General features: G+C 46.4%; 1 long non-coding RNA gene across 1 annotated transcript; it reads left to right on the top strand.

Annotated features, from left to right (window-relative positions):
• The first annotated feature begins 246 nt into the window (after nt 1–246).
• On the top strand, nt 247–3779 carry LOC125537855. Its single transcript, XR_007296129.1, has 2 exons — nt 247–1865; nt 3392–3779. It is a non-coding gene; the product is annotated as an uncharacterized LOC125537855 (long non-coding RNA).
• Nucleotides 3780–7182: the final 3403 nt, after the last annotated feature.

The raw sequence follows: 7182 nt of genomic DNA on the forward strand, positions 1-7182 counted from the left end.
CAAATATTCCCTAGTAAATTATGAAGTGGCCCAATAGCACTCAAGTGGAGCATTTAAATTCAAACATTATTTTGATGGATTGTAAACAGCCCCCAAACCTTGTGGTCATCTCCCAAATAATGACTTATAATTATGTGACAAGTTTCATGTTTAATAAAACTCATTTGATAGCTTAGAAAAAAAAACGGAGACTATAAAAGAAAACGGAAAAAGGAAAAGAAAATGCCTAAGAAGCTACTGTGGGGATGGGCTCTATGTAGCTACAGTGCTTCGGCCCAGCACACAAAGGCTTTTCCCCCACCTCTGTACAGTGCAGAGGAGGCCATGGTGCTGTGCACGCGCGCTCGGCCGTCCATGCGCCGATGCCCCTCGTGTCGATCATCCGCTTGTCCTGGAGATGCATAAGAGCCCTCCCGACCCCGTTGGCAAACCCTAGTCGCTTCATACCTCCCCATCGTCTCTCTCTCTCGATCTAAACTCGTGCCCGAGCACATCGTCGACGCAACACCATGGAGCACGCGGCCACCGGCCTCCCCTCGTCGCATGAAGATGTCCGGGAGCTCCGTCGTGGTCGGCTCCATCACCACGCCGAAGGGCTCGAGCTAGGAGGCCTCGGGCGCTCGCCATCGCGCATCTTCCCCGCGTCCGGTCGCCGCTTCCCCGTCTCGGATCTCCTCCCTCAGCGCCCCCCCCCCCCCCCCCCCCCCCCCCCCCCCCCCCCCCCCCCCCCCCGACCTCCCGAGCACGTCATCGAGAACCGGGGTGAGATCCTCCCTCTGGTCCCCTTTTTCCCCCTTCGATTTCGTCGTCGTAGACCGCCGCACCACCGCGCCCCAGCTCCTGGTCGTCGCACCCCGTGGCCGTGCTCCCCTCGGCCCCTGGCCGCGTTCGGGCCGCGCCCTTGCTGCGCCCAAGCGCGCTCACAGCTCCGCGACCGCGCCCCCGCTACGCTTGAGCTGTGCCCAGCCGCCTCGCCCTCCTGCCCGTCGTTGCCCGCCTTGCTTCTGCTGCTGCCTTCCCCTGCCGTTCTACTTCTGCTACTGCATACCGCTAGCGCCGCTGCCGCTGCTATGCTATGCTGTCGTTGCTGCTTGTTGTACCTGCGGCTGTGCCGTTGCCTATTCCTGCTGCTATCGCTGCTTTGCTGCTGGTGCATGCTACTGCCGGCTGCTGCAGCTAGTGGCCATGGCCAAGGCCATGGCCAAGGCCATGGCCGAGTGTTTGTTGTGGTGTGTGGGCGTGTGTATCCTGTGTGTGTGGCCGGCCCATTCCAAATTGTTTACTGCTAATTAGATTAGGTATCTCTACTGTTAAAGGGAGATCGAACTTCGTGATGGTTGGACCTCCCCTCGTGGTTCGACCACCTGGATTCCCCAGCCTCGCTGGAAAAAAATCGCAGGAAATAGAACCCCAGGTTCCGAGATAACCCACACGTTCTCCACCTTCTCCCCGACCTGTCCATCTCATCTCCAGATCTCTTTGGCACGAACCCAGACGACCCGGCGTTCTCCTCTCCTCGCAACCGCGTGGCGCCCTCCCTCTCTAGGTTGGCCATAGCCCGAGCCCTCGGGCGACGACCACCCGAGCCACTCTACCGTCATGGATTGAAGGAGGCAGCGGCGGGGGGCGGTGCGGATTCCATCTTACCCACCACCGTCACGTATGGAAGGAGGCCATGGCAACCAGCTGTGCGAAGCCAATCCTCCGCCTGGCAGTTATGTGCGGCTCCCTCCGCCGGAGCTTCTCTGCACATGTACGTTGTCTCGTCGGTCTCTTCATCCCTTCACCGGCGCTGCTGACCCGTGGTTGACCAGCAGCGGAGGCGTGTGTCAAGAGTCTCCAGCCGCTGCATGCTACATCATCAGGTTTGATCTTCTGTTAAATCCTTATCCCTTCAGTTTCCGTTTGGAACATTCCATTCTTGTTAGTGATCATCAGGGATCCCATCAGCCCTCATATTTGGACAGATATATAGGATTTTTCATCCGTGTGTGGTTCAATTGGCATATTATTAGGCATCTGATAAAATTGCCTAAAGGTGGCCGCCGAATACCATCCCCTCACCGATCAGGACTAGAAGATGGCAAAACTCTCACCGATCAGGCTTATAATTTAGCGGCAGCGTGGTGTCATCATGGTCGGAGGAGGCAACTCATGTGGGGATGCCAAGGAGATCAATCAGAATTCTATCGCTGTTGTTGCACCAAAATATCTTTACAGCTGCTATTTTTTTTAAATATCCCAAATACAGATTATTTTGTCAATGCAACAACATGATCAATCTCAATCTGGGACAATGCATTACTCATGGTATACTTAATAATTAAGTGGAGTTCCAAAAGCGACGATGATGGTTGTGCCACCACCAACAGCAGAGAAGAAAGAGGCGTGGCAGTGGTGTGGTGCAGAAAGAGCGATAGAGAAGTGAGAGGAAACTAAGTAGCGGCATTGGTGTAAGGACTAAGGAAGAAGGGGAGAGCATGGAGAGCAAGATGAGGTTCTGGGGAAATGCGACAGGGTAGTCGCTCCCTAAGCCTATCGGCATGACCCAATTCACTCTAATTTTTTTTCCAGGTTCAGTTTTGTTAGCATTGGTGTTCACCTTCTACTGTTCAGAGAAGTATTTTTCCAGGTTCATTAGTACAGTTTTGTTAGCATTTTTTTGAATGATGATAATAAAGATTTATGCCTTTAATACATGTTCCAACTATAGGAGGATGCCAAGGAGATCAATCAGATTTCTTTACACATTAAGACATCTTCATCTTTTATTGCTACTGTTGCAGCACAATAGCTTTAGTGTCGCTATTTTTCAGAAAATATCCCAATTTACACATTGTTTTGTCAATTTTAATTTTCAAACGGTGGTTTGTTTGGTAGACATTACTTTCTAAATATAGTTAAACTTTAACAGATGTATACATTGAGCAGAGTCAACTGAACATGCTACCGGCAGAAAGAGTCAATTAAAACATGATGTATTTTCTTAGTTCTTAGATGGTATGTAGGTCCTGGACTAATAATTGTAGGTGTTGACATACTATTTCTATTGTAAGAGAACTATGTGGATGATGCATCATTAGAAAAAATTGACAGAATTAGGATGGTTGTTATTCTGATGGACGTGATTACTCCACTACAATGCTTCTAATAGCTTTATAGTTTTATGATGCAAACCTATGTGTTCGGGAGCCTTTTTTTCTACGGAAATCTGAAGCATGTGGTTGAAGTAAATACTGTACGGAGAAAGAGTTTGCATATTCAGCAGCAGTGCAGGCTGCTGGTACGACAACAGAATCTGTCCAAGCTGAAGTGAAACACATACAGCAAACTGTCAATCTTGTATCGAATGAGAGCCAAAAATTGATGGTAACTTCCTTCATCTTATCAGGGCCAGATAGGAAGATCTCCTGAGTACACGGTCAAGAGGAAGCTTGGCAAAGGGGGGCTTGACCATGTTTTCGTCAGCCGGCATTTAGCTGGTGCAACAGGATGGTCCACATGTGCGAGTGCTCAACAGATGGGTGCTATTTTTACATGTTCCCTGCTTTCTTACTATACCCTTTGCCAAAAAAAAACTTTGGCGTCAGGTTTTGCACTCACTGATGTGAAGCCAGAGGAAAGCTAATTGCACATTTGTTCACGTTACTGTTTCTGTTTGTGGGTTGCAAGGACTTTGAGATTACCACATGTCCCCTGTTTAATTATCTATATTAAGGCGTGGCCTTCATGTGTAGCCATTTTTTCTAATAAGCAACAAGAACCTACAATTCATTGGAGTTGGATAAAGAGTGCATATGTAACAAAAGTAGCAGCGAGCCCGAGGAAGAGATGAGGAAGGACAGAGATGTACCATCGTCATGCTTTTATCTTCTTCGGGAACAATCGGGAGAACTGTAGTTTTTCAACGAATCAACGAATGTTGAAAACTGAATGAACGCCTGCTGGATAAATTACATGATCTGAAAACTTGACGCTGTGTTGTTGCATCTAAATAAATTTATCATCCAGTATTCACCAGCCTCCCTGTGTTGTTCAAATTCCCTTCAGTGATGACAAAGCATGCAGGCAACTTTGAGTATATGTTTCTTATATATCATTGTCAGATTGTAAGATGTTGACGTGTTGTCCATCTTTCATTTTCAATGTCTCCAACATAGTATGGTTTTGAAGTTTCTGCACTTGCTTTGACCAGACAAAGGCAATAACTCCAGGACTTAGCCAAATAGGAACACAAGGGAAAGAGGAATAAAAATTTATATTTGAATGACCTGGTTAGTCCAAATCGGATGGATATCTTCCCAAGTCCTACTTATTTTGCAACATTCTATAGATTGATATGTTATGCTGATTATATATCAAATGTTCCTCTCGGCTCTCGCACAAATTACGTACTTAATTCTGAGAAAGACGGTGAGAACAAATTCCATGATAAATATATTTGTATATGAAAGAACCGACGTGTGTAGTGGCAAGGATCGAAGGAATGGTCAACACATTGATATTTTGCATGGTAGGCATAACAGAGTGAGATGTCGCACGGATAAAGTGGGTTTCGAGACGTACATGATAATCGATGAGGACAAGGCACTATTTTCCTAATGCATTGCATAGTTTACTGTTGTCACCGTAACGCACGGGTATTTAGCTAGTGGTTAGTTTATGTGTTAATTAGCCTAATGTGTCCACATGTGGTTTCACACTTTAGTTAAAAGGCCAGTCAATGACATGTGGTCCCTTGTTAGTTTAACCCTTAGTTAACCAATGTTTCTATTACATGTGGGCCACCAAGCCTTTGTTGACTAGTCAAATTGTTTGGGTCAACCCCACTGCCATACACACTGTCTAGTAGAGTCCCATTGACAAGAGTTTTTCTATTTAAATTTTCGAATTAAATAATTCCAATAATTCTATGAAACTTTAAAAATTAATATAAAATTATCCGTAACTCGGATGAAAATACTTTGTACATGAAAGTTGCTCAGAACGATAAGACGAATCCGGATACGCAGCTCGTTCGTCCGCCACACACCCCTAGCATAGCAAACATGCAACTTTCCCCTTCCGATTCATCTGTCCGAAAACGCGAAACACCGGGGATACTTTCCCGGATGTTTCCCCCCTTCGCCGGTATCACCTCCTACTGCGTTAGGACACACCTAACACTGTTACTTGTCATGTCATTGATACGTCTCCGTCGTATCTACTTTTCCAAACACTTTTGCCCTTGTTTTGGACTCTAACTTGTATGATTTGAATAGAACTAACCCGGACTGACGCTGTTTTCAGCAGAATTACCATGGTGTTATTTATGTGCAGAAACAAACGTTCTCGGAATGACCTGAAACTTCACGGAGCAACTTTTTAGAAAATATAAAAAATACCTGCAAAAGATGAAGGCCAGGGGGCCCACCACCTGTCCACGAGGGTGGGGGCGCGCCTGCCCCCTAGGGCGCGCCCCTACCTCGTGGGCCCCCTGGGGCCTCTCCGACTCCAACTCCAACTCCAACTCCATATATTATGTTTCGGGGAGAAAAAAATCAGAGAGAAGAATTCATCGCGTTTTACAATACGGAGCCGCCGTCAAGCCCTAAAACCTTTCGGGAGGCTGATCTGGAGTCCGTTCGGGGCTCCGGAGAGGGGAATCCGCCGCCATCGTCATCATCAACCATCCTCCATCACCAATTTCATGATGCTCACCGCCGTGCGTGAGTAATTCCATCGTAGGCTTGCTGGACGGTGATGGGTTGGATGGGATCTATCATATAATCGAGTTAATTTTGTTAGGGTTTGATCCCTAGTATCCACTATGTTCTGAGATTGATGTTGCTATGACTTTGCTATGCTTAATGCTTGTTGAAAGAACATGCGGTGCCCCCATGTTTGGTTTTGGTAATTGATGACAATCTCTATGGACTAATGGTTTCCTTGAGTTATATTTGAAGGATTTTTCCATAGGCATTTCTTGAAGTCCATGTGTTGGTTTCAAGGAGTTTATGGGTTGACCAAGGTGCTATTAAGGAATTATCCAAAGATTGGTCATGTGAGTGTTGGGCTTATTGCAAGCATGTCTTGAAGAAGAAGATTGTGTGATCATTCATGTTTACCTTCAAGACATCATCCAAACGAAGAGAGTTGGAAAGATTCAAGGTTGATCAAGACTAAGTCAAGAGTGAATCAAGTTAATCAACTCATAAAGAGTAGAAGATGTACCGAGAGGGATCAAGTGATCCCATGGTATGGTAAGCATTGTCCGTTGCACTTTGTGTACTAACCCATGGTCTATAGAGTCTATGTGGGGTTAGGTACATGTCCATGGGCTTGCGTTAAGAGGATGATATCATACAACCCATGGGAAGGATGACATCAAGTGGTAATCGTCATCAAAATTGCCGTGTGCAAGTTCAAGTGGAGAATCAAGAAGAGATCAAGTGCTTGAATATTTCCATCCATTGTGGTGTCAATGGACTTGTGAAGATGTGCCGAAGAGTGGCTCACCCATAGTGGAGTATGGGGGAGCAATCATCTAGTCTCCATCGACCCAACGCAATCAAGAAAGATGGTCCATCTTGAGGAGGACAAGATCATCATCATCTAGCTCAAGTGGATCATGTGCAAGGCAAAGGTTTGCCCTTGATAGGTTTTCTATTTTACCGGTCTCATGGTGGTAGTTGGGAGACCGGGTTATAGGATCGATAGCCGTACTATCAAGGGGGGCTCTCAAGTGAGTAGCTTGATCATATCGTTCGTCGAGAGCTCAAACCATTGCATCTTTGCATCATGTTTCTTGGTTCTTGTTTGGTTCTCTTTGTGAGTCTTAGAGCTTATGGTCATCTTGATTACAAGCTTGAGTTCATCGAAAACGGAGTTTGCATGCGTCTTCTATGATGTTTTCGGTGTTGGAGGTTTTTCCGGTCTTTTCCGAGGAAGGGTTCTCACCTTATCCTTTTTAGCTCGTGTTCTTCCCCCATTGTTGACCTTCTTCGAGCTTGCTAACTCTCAATCCCTCCAATGATTCTTGCTAGTTCTTGAGGGAAAAGAGAGAGGAGATCTAGATCCACGTTTCCACCAATCACTTTCTCCTCTAGGTGAGGGGGACCCCTTGGATCTAGATCTTGGAGTTCTTCGTGTTCTTCTTTCGTTCTTCCTCTCATTTTCTTCCCTAGCATTAGTTGCTTTGGT

Source organism: Triticum urartu, chromosome 2, assembly GCF_003073215.2.
Source record: "Triticum urartu cultivar G1812 chromosome 2, Tu2.1, whole genome shotgun sequence".
NCBI lineage: Eukaryota > Viridiplantae > Streptophyta > Magnoliopsida > Poales > Poaceae > Triticum > Triticum urartu.